Source organism: Montipora capricornis, chromosome 6, assembly GCF_036669925.1.
Source record: "Montipora capricornis isolate CH-2021 chromosome 6, ASM3666992v2, whole genome shotgun sequence".
NCBI lineage: Eukaryota > Metazoa > Cnidaria > Anthozoa > Scleractinia > Acroporidae > Montipora > Montipora capricornis.
In genome coordinates this window covers 28455297-28470390 of record NC_090888.1, presented here as the reverse complement: position 1 = coordinate 28470390, position 15094 = coordinate 28455297, and the positions used below count along the sequence as shown (strand labels likewise).

At 38.2% G+C, this 15094-nt stretch overlaps 1 pseudogene; it reads left to right on the top strand.

The window, feature by feature from the left end:
• The first annotated feature begins 8541 nt into the window (after positions 1-8541).
• The window catches only part of LOC138051914 (P-selectin-like), a 103348-nt pseudogene continuing 96795 nt past the window's right edge, over positions 8542-15094 (top strand).

Below are 15094 nucleotides of genomic sequence, written 5' to 3'. Positions count from 1 at the left end.
GAACATTGAAGCACTTTTGAACAACACCAATTGAATCATCCTGGACAAGGTGACTCTCAGTGACTAACATTATACATATTTTTTCTCTGCTATAGAAACACATAGGAGTATGGACAGGCTACTCTGTACATCATGTTCCACGAAATTCAAAAGTGAATCTTGGCTGCATACATATGCTGCTTTTCTCATGTTGCATTTTTACCACTATTCGCTATTTTCTATTTTTTCGTAATAAAACACGTTACAGCATGTCTACATGAAAAGGGGCCATGTCATCATGTTCATTTAAATTTCATAATATATACATTTAGCCAAACCTAAAAGCCGAGCTCCCTGGTTATTAATTTTTAATGCCTGTAGAGTTAGTGAAATAAAAGGTTTTCGAATTGTCCGCGTTTTGGTGTTTCCGGCTACTGCTTAATTACATCATTTTCTTTGCTTTGTTCTGTAGAAAAATTCATTGCCTAATTAGTGATTTCCACGGTAAATTTCACGCAAAACCCCGATATCGCATGAAACACAAAAGGGATGAGTGCGATATCGGATTTTCAAGCACAATGTACTTTGGAATTCACCAGTTTGGCAATTAATTTTTCTTCAATCACATGAGTTTTAAAAGAAATTAAAACAAGCACATCCTCAGAGGGCGAGTAGAAAAGCAAAAAAGCCATTTCAGAGTTAACTGTCAATATCCAGCGAATAGGAAGCACGCTAAAATTAGAAACCTTCAGGAAACTTCGTTAGTTTAGGTCGAAAAAGAGTTTTAGTTATGTACTTTATTCCACTTTATCTCTGAAAACGAGATCATTCACATTTTGCGGTATTTCATTGAAACACGCCAGCTTGGCTTACAACAAGAATCGGCAAAATACGGCAATGCAACCAAGAAAGGAAAGACTTCAAACAAGATCCGCTCCAACAAATTACCTGTAGGGGCAAAATAAGGCAATGCAAAAGTAAGGTAATGCAACTAAGAAAGGAAAAACCACAGGTAGCCCAAGCTCGATGTATGAGCAGCTCTTTATAGGATGAACTTTGCATTGTTACGTGACTCGAGCGATTTGCATATTTGTAAGGATTTGTATGGGGAAAATAACGATTGTTTCTGTTACCTATGAAAATGTAGCGATTTAAATAAAAATCGTCTTACCTTACTTTAGTTGAGTGATGTTTTCCCTCCTGTGTGGTCTTTGAGCCGATTTACGGCCATTCCTGTTAGTTTTAGAGGAACCGGTTTGCAACCTCTATATATACTTCCTAAGGCTGGGTACTCTTACGAAGCGTTCGATCCGATCCGCCGAAGGAAAACGGCCGTAAATTCTCTCCAGCAGCTCCAGTCGCCTCGAAATTCCGACTATTACTGGTATTCTATATTGTTATCGTTCTCGTTCTCTTTCTCTCTTCTTTCGTTTCTGTTTTAGTCATAGGTCCTCCAGGCATCATGTAACCTTATCAGAGCTTCTAAAAATATGCCAAAAATTGCAATACAGAGAAAAAAGCAGCTCTGAGCAAATTAAAAATAAACACTCACCTGTAAGTTTACATCCCTCCAATGCTTGACTTGAATAACTACGTAGCCAGTGTAGACCACAGCTATCACGATATTATGTCAAACTGGATTAAAACTAGCGAAAAATGCAGATAGAAACTATTTTCCAAACTGTTTTCCACACGAACACGAAAAGCGTTGACTGTTAAGAGCTTCAGTTGACGTAGTATGGCCGTGTAGCCGCGTCTAGCCACAGAAAGCGCGCGAAAAATGAAGCCACGTTTATGGTTAGGTGAGTTAAACATGGTTGAGCTTGCGATTCAATCGTAAACCAGTACCTGGCCTCGGTTGTTCAAAAGATGGATAACGCTATCCACCGGATAAATCACTATCCAGCGGATAAGCATCAGTCAACTTTAAAGAATCAGCTAACTTCGATGAGCTCTAAACTTGAGCCTGCGATATGGTCACGTGATACTGGTCAGCGGATACCTTGCTTTGACAGCTGTCAATTGACCATAACATGGATGCCCCATATTAAAGATGTATGCTGTAAACTAGCGTGATACTGGTCACATTGACATACATGGACGGGTGGACGCACGAACGGTCGACGACGTCATAGCTATAAACCAAAATTTCTCGCATCGATGGGTTACCGTATTTTCTTAACCATGGTGCTCCGTGCGCTAGCGCCTTCGGCGGGCGCGGAGCTCCCGCTAGTAATTTATTTAGTTAAGAATAGTGAGTATAAATGTCTGTGTGCGCGGAGATAGTCATCCAATCGGCTTACTACTGACAAGCTGACTCTTTCTTTGTCATTGCATTTATTTGCATGTCGTGATAACATACATCAGTAAGGATTTGGCAGCCTGGCTGCCCGTAACAAATCATTGGCTTTATCAACACATGCAGCTTCCTTCGTGGTTCATTACATCTAGCATTAAGTCTTCTGACTATGTGAGCAACGGCAATGTACTCATCTTCGTTTAAATTTCGTAATTCATTTATTTAGGTATGTGTACAATCAATTTTTGCATGTGTGCATGGGCTCACTTACATGTATCTTCCCTTAAGTTGTCAGTAATACTATTTACATAGAAGTGTTATTTCTAGGCATTGTATTTACGTACTGGGTCAACTGTAACGAAGTCCTTGTTTGGCCTTTATACGACTCTCTTCTTGTCAAGATCACATAAAACTTTTGGCACCCATCAGTAAGTACACTTGCATTCTTTTTCACCTAGCAATAGGCTCTTTGTTTGAATAAGTGGGAAACTTTCAGCTGGAACTGTTTGAACTCCCAAAATATATCTTATTTGACTTAGTCAGCATAAAAAAAATTATACCTATACCATTCTTCCCCCTGACCGGCTCTGAGCGTGTATCAACGGACGGTGACCATCCGATAGTCGTCACTGAGCAAACTGTCCGGAGAAAATTGTCCATGGGACAAAAAAAAAAAAGGACGCTTTCTATGCAACGCGATCGTTTTTTCGCACATTTGGGCTTTTAAACACTAATCAACAATACGATGATTTTCTAGTTGCATGATGCACCTAAGAACAACTCAGTTTGTTGTCGAACTCAGTATTCCACACAACTTGAAGAAGTTCCTAGAACGTTTTCAAGGTCAAATTACAAAAAGGGAAAAAAATAAGAACGTTAACGCTCAGCCTCAAAAAAGACGTTCTTGTCAAGTTAAGATGCTGCTCATCGCAGTTACTAATTAACGTTACTTGAGCAGTAACGAAAGAAAAAAACTGAAATAGGCTTGAATGGTATACGAACACTGACCTCTGCGATATCGGGTGTAGTGCTATCAAGCCATCTGACAGTTGAAAGCCTCAATATTCAGTTTCTGCTGAATATTTATCAATAACCCATCCTGTCAATTTGTTTGACATCAATTAAGACAGATGAGAATTTGCATTCTTCGTCCTGCAACATTTATTTTTCGCCTGAGTAAATGATTATCTTCTTATAAAGCAACAAAATTATAGCTTTGCTACCAGAGCAAGCATTTCAATCAGTAATAAAATTCACTTCATTTTCAAGGTGTGGATATTTTTTATTGCGGTTGCCAGAAAGCGTTATATTCACTTCACAGGTAGACCAATTATCATGGCACAAAGACGGGCGAAAAGTAGGTGGTTGTCTTAGAAGGATTCTATGTTTAAACGTTTTTTCAGTGACTTGTCACTTAAAGGATATTAAAATTTCATTGAAAATTCCCGGAAGGAAAAAGGAAAGGAACTTTATTTAAGTGTCGAGTCGTTTTAGCGCTGGAGCACTAATAGACTTAATCGGCTAACTCAATGTTGTACCCAATTCAAATCTCCCGGGACTAAGATTCTTTGTGTATTGTATTTGCATGATAATGTAGCATTCATATTTAAATGATATGGAAATACCTGGAACAAAACGTTTTCCCAAAGGGTTTGAATTGGGTACAACATTGAGTTAGCCGATTAGGTCTATTGGGGACACTGTAAACTGAAAGTAACGCAAATCAAGTCAAATGTAGGTTTTTGCGGAAAGGGGAATACTGGAGGACCCGGAGAAAAACCTCTCGGTGCAGAGTAGAGAACCAACGAACTCAACTCACTTATGACGCCGGATCTGGGAAACGAACCCGAGCCACATTGGTGGGAGGCGAGTGCTCTCACCACTGTGCCATCCCTGCACCCCTAGCTAACAAGAGGTGCGTTGCATTTGGTATTTAATCGTTTGTGGCCTAATGTTAGTAAGGAGTTTCAGAAAGGATGACGGCTACAGCAACGAAAAAACGACACTGAACGCAACAAAACAAGAGAATCATTGGTTAAAAGAAGAAAAGTAATCGTGCGGCATGCATTTTAGCACACTTTTTTGTGGTAACGACGACGCGAAATCAACAAAATCAAAGTTTTGACGACAACGCGAACCTTTCATTCCTTATTTTTACTCTGAAATCGCTCGCTCCAATTAATTTTCAGGATACTGAGCCCGCATTGCGCCGCTGTGAACGATTTGGAATAATCGTGAAAGACCGTTACGATAGTGCAAAGTTACATTTTGAGGTGACGTTTTCGTCGAGGTCGACGTCGTAAATCTTTAATTCCCTAGCACTCTTCACTAGGCACAACCAGTATTTACATTCCATTATCACCCGAGGAAATTAAATTTTATTCTCCTGTCCCTTCATCGGCAGGCTTCTCTTATGACAAATGTCTTTTCATGGTTAGGCCACAAAAGTTTCTCTTGTACACTAAGTGCTTTGCTACCACTGAGCGACTTATTTTGAATGCTCGTAAATATGCGCTATTTCAGTCGTGTAACTTGCTGCAATAAAACAAGAATATTTTTTCCTGTCTTTACGATCGATCTTCCTAGCCTGTTAAAGCATTCTCTAGGATGAAACGCAGTGACTAAGCAAATAAAAGTACCAGTCGGACTTATCTATCTGATCAAAAACCAGCCAACGAACTAAACTGACTTCGTACTATTTGTAAATAAGCTTTCAGTTCCTTTGTTTGCTTTTATCAAAATAATGTAGTTTGCAAATGTCAGACTCCCTCGGGCTACTGCTCTGGAAGTGAATCAACAAACGAAGCCATCTAATATTGGCCGTTTTTGTACGCATAATGCATCTAAACGACTTTGGGCAATTTATTTGAATGCGTCTTTCAGTTCCGTCGTTATTTAATTCGTCCTGTGTAAAGGCATGCGAGAGACGCGTTATGCGTCCACACGAAGAAAATCGTTTAGTGCGTCTTTTGAAGAGGAATAAATGACGGACAAAAAGACACGTTTAAACAAATTGCCCAGAGGTGTCCAGACGCGTTATTCGACCATACTATGAAAACGGTCAATGAAAGGGAAGAAACTGATGTTTGAAGATTTACGCTGCAAACTACGAACTTCTTTTTGTCTCTTGATGGAGGCTAGGAATCGTGTACTGTTTAGATTAACCAGATAAAATATGTTTGAAATGTTAATATTTTAGCACAGTCTTGAAGGAAAGAGTCTTACTTAGAGAAAACTATCTCTTTGAACTGATAATTGGTTTTTGTCTGTCCCAATTCAATTGCCGAACACTTATATGGCCTATCACTACCGTCTGCTAACACTCCTTGGTGTTATTTCGCTGTTTGTTCTGTCAGTCACTTCTCAAGGTAAACATTTTTATAATCTGGCATTTCTCGTTCCTCCCTTATTTTAGAAGTCTAAAGCTTCTGTAGAGAGTACAAATCAAATCACTGAAAAAATATTGGTTTTTCATGAGAGGGGAAACTGTAGCACTCGAACAAAAACCTTATGTCTTTTCCACCGAGGCACTTTGAATTGCAAAACCAATAAATAAACATAGACAGAATAACATTATCTGAAATAAGTAAATGCAACCTTGACGCGTCGCTTGCTTTAACAGTAACCATTACAATTTTGAAAACTGTTTATATATTAATTCCGATATATCTAGGCCCGGTTGCATAGAAAGTCTTCATAAGAGTCGACTTAAGGAGACCAGGTAGATTCCATATCTGTCGAACTCAGTATTCCACACAACTTGAAGAACATCCCTAGAACGTTTTCAGGATCAAAGTACAAAAAAGACAAAAAATAAGAACGTTAACTCTCAGCCCCAAAATTAGACGTTCTTGTTAAGTTAAGATGCTGATCATCGCAGTTACTAATTAACGTTACTCAAGAAGTAACGAAGGAAGAACCTGAAATATTAAGGCTTGAACTGGATTCGAACAATGACCTCTGCAATACCGGGTGTAGTGCTATCAAGCCATCTGACAGTTGAAAGCCTCAATATTCAGTCTCTACTGAATATTTATCGATAACCCATCCTGTCATATTGTTTGACATCAAGACGGATGAGAATTTGCATTCTTCGTCCTTCAACGTTTGTTTTTCGCCTGAGTAAATGATTATCTTCTTATAAAGCAACAAAATTATAGCTTTGCTGCTGGGGCCCGTTTCTCGAAAGTCCCGAAACTTTACGGGCACAGTTCCCTCTGTATCTCAAGAACGGAAAGGATTTAAGTCGTCAAACTTCACAGTCAGTTTACCTTTTGTTATCTTCAAAACATGTTAAAAGATCGGCTTTTCCGAACAAGCGGTTGGTAGGTTCACAAATGGCTTTCCGGGACTTTCGAGAAACAGGCGCCAGAGTAGGCAGTTGGATCAGTAATAAAATAGGTTTGGTTGCCAGAAAGGGTTAGATTCACTTCACAGGTAGACTAATTATCATGGCACAAAGACGGGCGAAAAGTAGGTGGTTTTCTTAGAAGGATTCTATGTTTAAACGTTTTTTCAGTGACTTGTCACTTAAAGGATATTAAAATTTCATTGAAAATTCCCGGAAGGAACAAGAGTTGCATTGCATTTTTGATATTTAATCGTTTGTGGCCTAATTTTTGTAGGGAGTGTAAGAAACTAGGGACCCTTAGATTCTACGACAAGGACGAGAACGAGTACCAGTTTTGACTGCCCGTTTTTAGCGAAAATACTAAGGAAATTTATAACCCGTACGTTTAATCTTACTCTTTGTTAGCAGTATAGGTTGCTCAGTTATTCTTATTGCTGGTAACTGCGCCTTTTTGCTCATCAAAAAAAGCCAAAACTGCTACCGTGTTGTTGACTTGTTTTGATTCGACGACATTTTTGCAAAACCTTGTACTAAAATGACGACGGCATCAAGTTTTTCCCGCCAAAATGACGATGGTTTGCGCGCTCACTGTTGTCTTATGAGAAAATCTCGTACTCGTAGTCATTCTCGTACTAGAATCGAAAGCTCTCTACTATGACGGCTACGGCAACGAAAAAACGACACTGAACGCAACAAAACAAGAGTATCATTGGTTAAAAGAAAAGTAATCGTGCAGCACGCATTTTAGCACGCTTTTTTGTGGTTGTCTACGTAACAACGACGCGAAATCATCAAAATCAAAGTTTTGACGACAACGCGAACCTTTCGTTCCTTATTTTTACTCTGAAATCGCTCGCTCCAATTAATTTTCAGGATACTAAGCCCGCATTGCGCCGCTGTGAACGATTTGGAATAATCGTAAAAGACCGTTACGATAGTGCAAAGTTATATTTTGAGGTGACGTTTCCGTCGAGGTCGACGTCGTCAATCTTTAATTCCCTAGCACTCTTCACTTGGCACAACCAGTATTTGCATGCCATTATCACCCGAGGACATTAAATTTTATTGTCCTGTCCCTTCATCGGCAGGCTTCTCTTATAACAAATGCCTTTCCATGGGGAGGCCACAAAAGTGCTTTGCTACCATTGAGCGACTTATTTTGAATGCTCGTATATATGCGCTATTTCAGTCGTGTAACTTGCTGCCATTAAACTAGAATATTTTTTTCTATCTTTACGACCGATCTTCCTGTTAAAAGCATTTACTACGGTGAAACGCAGTGACTAAGCAAATAAAAGTACCAGTCGGACTTATCTATCTGATCAAAAACCAGCCAACGAAGTAAACTGATTTCGTACTAAATAAGCTTTCAGTTCCTTTGTTTGCTTTTATCAAAGTAATGTAGTTTGCAAATGGGAGACTCCTTCGGACTACTGCTCTGGAGGTGAATCAACAAACGAAGCCATGTAATATTGGACGTTTTTGTACTAGAGGCGCATAATTCATCTAAACGACTTTGGGCAATTTATTTTAATGCGTCTTTCAGTTCCGTCGTTATTTAATTCGTCCTGTGTGCATGCGAGAGACGCATCATTCGTCCACACGAAGAAAATCGTTTAGTGCGTCTTTGAAGAGGAATAAATGACGGACAAAAAGACACATTAAAATAAATTGCCGAGAGGTGTCCAGACGCAATATTCGACCATGCTATGAAAACGGCCAATGGAAGGGAACAAACTGATGTTTGAAGATTATTTTACGCTGCAAACTACGAACTTCCTCTTGTCTATTGATATAGAGGCTAGGAAATGTGTACTGTTTAAATTAACCAGATAAAACATGTTCGAAGTGTTAATATTTTAGCACAGTCTTGAAGGTAAGAGTCTCACTTAGAGAAAACTATCTCTTTGAACTGATAATTAGTTTTTGTCTGTCCCAATTCATCTGTCGAACACTTACATGGCTTATCACTACCGTCTACTAACATTCCTTGGTGTTATTTTGCTGTTTGTACTGTCAGTCACTTCTCAAGGTAAAAGTTTTTATGTTAAATCTGGTATTTCTCGTTCTTTCCTTATTTTATAAGTCTAAAGCTTCTGTAGAGAGTACAAATCAAATCACTGAAAAAATATTGGTTTTTCATGAAAGGGGAAACTTTTAAAAATCGATGAGTAACCAGGTGGCATAATTAAAAAGTTAAAAAGACGTTCTCTGGTTGAAAATTAAAAACCCTGAGCTCTCGATTGCCAGTCTGCAATCTTTAAAAAGTGAGGTGTACAAAGCGAAGGTAAAAATATATATGTACAAAAAGGTGAGAAAAACGAATGAATATAAATAAATACAACAAATACAAAAGGAATGCTAGTATGAAAATAAAATGCTAATAACATGGATAAGACTACAGTAAAATCGAGTATTGTCTCGGCAGCTGCTTGGAATTATTGTCTGCCTGGCTAGTAATTGCTGTGTGCCAGGATTCCAGCGTTTTTCTTACGCGTGAATTGCCTCTATCGATGACGTGTGCATTGTCAAAATCAATAGTGTGACCTTCGAGCCACGCATGGCTGGCAACATTGGAACCACTTTTAAAAACTTGGGTGTTTCGTATGTGTTCCTTTTTTCTAGTGTGTGAACATCTACCCGTTTCTCCGATGGGAAACTGTAGCACTCGATCAAAAACCTCTTGTCTTTTTCACCGAGGCACTTTGAATTGCAAAACCAACGAATAAACATAAACAAAATAACATTATCTGAAATAAGTAAATGCAACCTTGACGTGTCGCATGCTTTAACAGTAACCATTACAATTTTGAAAACTGTTTATATAATAATTTCGATATATCTAGGCCCGGTTGCATAGAACTTTTTCCTAAGAGTCGACTTAAGGAGACCAGGTAGAGTCCATATGTGTTCGTGCAGTGTCCGAATGAATCATCGGCATCATTTAAGAAGATGGGCATGTTTGAAAGGGTTTTGATTGAGGTCTCGGTAAAGGTAAATTTGGGCGTCTCGCTCAAATTGCTTGTTTTTGCAAATCTTGAATCGGTGGGCTGTGAAATAAAGTTTCCCGGAAAAAAAATTCTGAAATTTTAATTTTAAAACCGCTGAAATCGCTTTTCTTTGTTCTCGCCATAATCTGGGAGCGAAAAATGATTGACGTATCATGTCAATCACACGTGGATGTCAATTGACAGCTTTCACGCGCGATCTGCTACCTTAGCACGTGCCCGAACACTGATTGGCTCAAATAGGGGGCGGAGTTATTCAGCAGACCGTGAACTGCACGCGAAATCTTTAAGCTCGATTTTCTAGGGCTTTATTTTGACGCCAAAATTACAACTTGTCGGACCTCCTGTCCCGACGGGTTTTAAGGTATCACTTCCAAATTTTCAGTTCTAATGGATGATTGTACTACGCCTAGTAATAATATACATGAACACATTTCTCGATTCTGATTGGCTGAGAGCAGTGCAGTTCAAGTGTAACACAGTACAAAAAGTGTAATACCAATGCAAATGACACATCGAAATTCTGGATTATGGTTGGCTAATAAACAATAGGGTTTGGTCAGAACCAATCAAATCTTTTGTTTTCAAATCAAGGGCGCGCCCTGGATGGCGCAATATTTCCATGATTGCGTGACACTCGTGCGTTTCTTCTGCTTAACCATCTCGAATTTTTTCATGTATATTATTAGTATAGGTAATCACATGATTTCGAGTGCAATTTGGAATAAATAAATAAGCATTTAAATTTGGTCGTCTTTGAAAAAATTTATGATTATTTTTTTTTCAAATGGCACTCGAAATCATGTGATGAATTATCTATACAAATACCATGTGAGGTATTTCCGTTTGTGTTCGGAGACTGATTTTATCGCACGTTTTCTGCCCAAATTAAGTATCTTTGGTGCGGGACATATCAAAAATTCGTAGCATATCAAAAATACAAAGTAAGTTCATTCGCAACATATCAAAAATCAAAAATAGATTGGTAACATATCAAAAAATAAAATATCAAAAATTCGTAACATATAAAAAATTCCTTACACGGTATTGGAGTGCATTCGTCTGTGATTAAGATGCAACAAAGTGCGGTTATTTTCCTGCAGCAGACTCGATAGTTCTGAGTTTGAGGCCTCAAAACTAAAAGTCAATATTAAATACCAAAAAAAATAAAACTTTATTCAAATAGTTCAATTTATTTAAGCAATAGAAGACTTTTTCTGTGTTTCCATAGTCCCATCTAAACACGAGGGGGAGTTGGGAGAATTCGAGACAGTTATGCAAACCCTCGACGCAGTCGAGGGTTTGCATAACTGTCTCGAATTTTCCTAACTTCCCCAAGTGTTTAGATGAGACTATGGAAACACGGAAAAAAGTCCTCTATTGCTTTTATAAAATGTTCCTCAAAGATAATTCGACAAATGAAGGTAAATGCTGGTTTTTTTACTTCTTAATTGAAACAGATTTTCTTGATACACGCTCATATTTCCTACCAACCAATCAAAACGCGCGTCTGACTACATGACCAATCAAAATTTGTGGGACGTCACAGCCCTGTTTCCATACTCTCATCTAAACGCAGCTATTGACCAATAAGAGTGCGTGCACTATCCTAATTATTTTATAAAATATGATAATTAATATGATATATAGTTTGACCCTATTCAAAATTAAAAATATCGGATGACAACTTTTTTCAACGGACACCTCATTTTCCTTTACCGAGACCTTAATTCGTGCCGGGGAAATGTCAGATTTTTGTCGGCTGGGTGAGTATAGCGAAAGGGCTGTGAGAAAGTATAAAAATGTGCAAACAGGAAGCCCAAATAGCAACTCAGCAGTTGGTAAGTCAAATATTTTGCATTCAGTGTTATCCTATGATTTTCCGAGTAAAATGCAAAGTAAGTGAGCATGAGAAAATTTAGAAGGCTAAATAATGAATAAATTCAAATTCAATCGAGCGGATCCATTCAAAGTGCAGCCAAAATCATTTGAGTTACCATAGGGAACCCACAAATACGTTTAGGTAATCGTTACATTGTTATTTTCTACTGAATGAGATAAATGAAGTATTACATGTTGCTGTTCCACTGACAATACAAAAGACGAAAAGGAGCCCCAACCCCTTGAAGCCCCAAGAGGGGCCCCATTGACGAGTAAAATCGTCTGGTGTAGACAGAGTAAAATCTGTATGTGGCACTATTGGGAGGGAAAGGGTCAAAATAGAGAGACAAAAATTTACCCCGACACCCACCAAGGCCCCGCGTTTTGTTTACAACCAGTAGAAATAGCGAGATCGAAATCCTTAGTAATTATTTTTTACTATGTTTCCATAAAATTCCAGGATAACAGGACGTCTCGGGAAACAGACTTCCGTTTCTATGACATCTAAAAATAACTTAACTGAACCCAATGGCCAAACTAGGCGTCTCCCTCTCTGCCCTCATTTTCTCTTGTTGATGTGGCGTGGAAAGAGCTATGCACTAAATTTGACTTCTGTGAAAACCTTCTGCCTTTTACGGGATAAGCACAATTTTTTTTTCTATCTTTAATTATTCACTGAGATATTTTTAATTAATTCTGAGGAGTCTCATTGGTCTGTCACATAGGCAGAGATAACAAAATGTCTGTTTTTCCCAAGAAAAAAAAAACAAACTTTCATAATTTTCTCCAAAATAATCTAGGAGTGTGCCCAAGAAAATGGCAACTTATTAATGGCTCGTGCTACAAAGTCTCATCAACGTCCGTGAATTGGAACGCAGCAAAGTCAGCATGCGAAGCAATGGGATCAAGTCTTGCCATGCTGAAAACGCACGCCGAGCAACAAGCAGTTTGGCGCAAAGTGAGGAAAAGTGTGTGGATTGGTTTGCACAGGAATCCCAATGACAGCTCGCAATGGCTTTGGGTCGACGGATCACGGGTTACTGACACTAACTGGTATACAGGAGAACCTAACAACTACAGGGAGAAGTGTGGAATGACGTATCCTTATTCTTATCAAGGGAGATGGAACGATTGGACCTGCAGTAACACTCTGCTTTACCTTTGTGAAGCTAACGGTGAGGGGACTATACAAAAGTGTGAAAAATGACGCAATAGGCCACTTTACATTTTACGTCTGTCTTCTTTTTAAACTTTCATTTTGGTAATTACTCTAACTTTACATTGAACTGTGAACGATACGTCTGTAAAACATGAAAATTAATACGAGAGACTTCTGAGAACTTCAGAATTGTTTTCGTCACTAAAATTTATTTTCTTCCTTCCCCGTATTGATATTTTCTCAAGAAACAAATGTGCTGCCTATCTTCGCTGTTTAATTAGACCGATTTACTATAACGTTTTTACAAAGTTGACCAAACATGCAGCACTCCTTGTAGCTTTTAATTCCGCGGAACGGGAAGCCTTGCAATAGAATGAAGCGTGCCGTAAATATTTTATTTCGTACCCCTTTCTAATGAGGCATTTAATTTCTTAAATCCCCACTCTTTTTCCGACCAAAACAACTAAAGATATTAAGCTACATTCAAAGATTAAACAGACAAGAAGTATTCCTTTGGAGATAAGAGTACTTAACACTGAGACGTAACATCGGGTTCTTCGCTTCGTATCGTATTAACTGTTGGAAATTACATTAACCGATGTCGTTCATCGCACTGGCGTTTGCCTCAATTTAACAACTTCCCGTCCCTGTTAAGCACCGCTCGCATAGCGTGATTGAAACAAATTAGCCGCTATGACGCTCAATAGGAAATTTACAGTAGTTCCCCATGGTGATAAATAATTAAGAGTTCAACCAACAAATATCAAGGAGTACGCTGTATGCAAAGTGCAGCTCACGTGACCTACCTACGTTTTATTGAAGAAAAAAAAGTTGTTTTGAAGTAGAGTTCAATTCCCAAAGAACTTTTCCTTTTAATATAACGGTAGTTTATTTATCTGGAGTCTCCCGCGCTTACATGGCTGCTAAGCCTCTCCCGATTGCGCTTGTGAAATCATAAAGAAGGTATGGAATAAATGAACAGAGTACCAACTTGCCAAAGATTGTTGTTTCCACAGCAGCAATGTTTGAACAATATTACAAGTATAATCAGGAAAAGGTAATGTGATCCCTTTCTCAAGAAAAATACTTTTTACTGGCCGAAGTGTTGCACCCAAAGTTCGGACAAATCCTGAATTCTCCATTCCCCATAATACACTTTGTTTGTCCCCCAAATTTGGCATAAACTCACTAAACTTTGGAAATTCTCTTGGGAACATTTGATATTCCCAAGATTATTGGGAACACTGCATATTTGATGATAAAAATTACGGGCAAAAACATACTTATTAAAGACAACGTTTCGGTGTCCTCATGACACCATCATCAGGTCAAATATAATATTTTACAGATAATTCGAATATTAATGTTCAAGATTAAGTTCAAAGTCCCTAGAGGCTAGGTGAAAAGTTTTGCCTTTATCGAGTCACTTTGGATATTCAGACACGGTTTGTGCTCGCGAATAAGGAACATTTTATACACAAGACAATCCAATTTGCATGAGCATTTCTTAAGAATGCGAAACATGTCAGATGTTATTGTTCTTGATTGATGTTGACTTTGGCTGTGATTGAATATCGAACCAGATCTTTTCTGCTCATCGATCCGTTGGTAGAGATGTCGACTCGTGTAACCAACATAGCTGGCATCATCTCTACCAACGGATCGATGAGCTCGATATTCAATCACAGCCAAAGTCAACATCAATCAAGAACAATAACATCTGACATGTTTCGCATTCTTAAGAAATGCTCATGCAAATTTGATTGTCTTGTGTATGAAATGTTCCTTATTCGCGAGCACAAACCGTGTCTAAATTTCTAAAGTGACTCGATAAAGGCAAAACTTTTCACCTAGCCTCTAGGGACTTTGAACTTTATCTTGAACATTAATATTCGAGTTATCTGTAAAATATTATATTTGACCTGATGATGGTGTCATGAGGACACCGAAACGTTGTCTTTAAAAATTATGTTTCTGCCCGTAATTTTTATCATCAAATCCATTACATTATCATGTTTGATAGGAACACTGCATAATAATAATAATAATAATAATAATAATAATAATAATAATAATAATAATAATAATAATAATAATAATAAAAAGACATCTATTTAAAAAAGTGGATTTAAAACGTGAAGTACGAACTCTAGGTAATATGTAATCTTGGCCCCTGCTGCGTAAGTGCCTAGTACGTCTTGGTGGTAAGAGATCATCAAGTGCAGTGGGATTTGATGTGATCTTGATCCATAATTTGCTGTCTCTGGTGGTCAAAATGTCACAAATACTATATTTCTTCAAACAATATCCAGACTTAAAAGCCCTAGCAAACAGTTTGTCAATTCTCTTAAGATATTTATCGTAATAACAGCAACCCCTCACCTCGATAGCATATGTGAAGACTGAAATAATTAGGC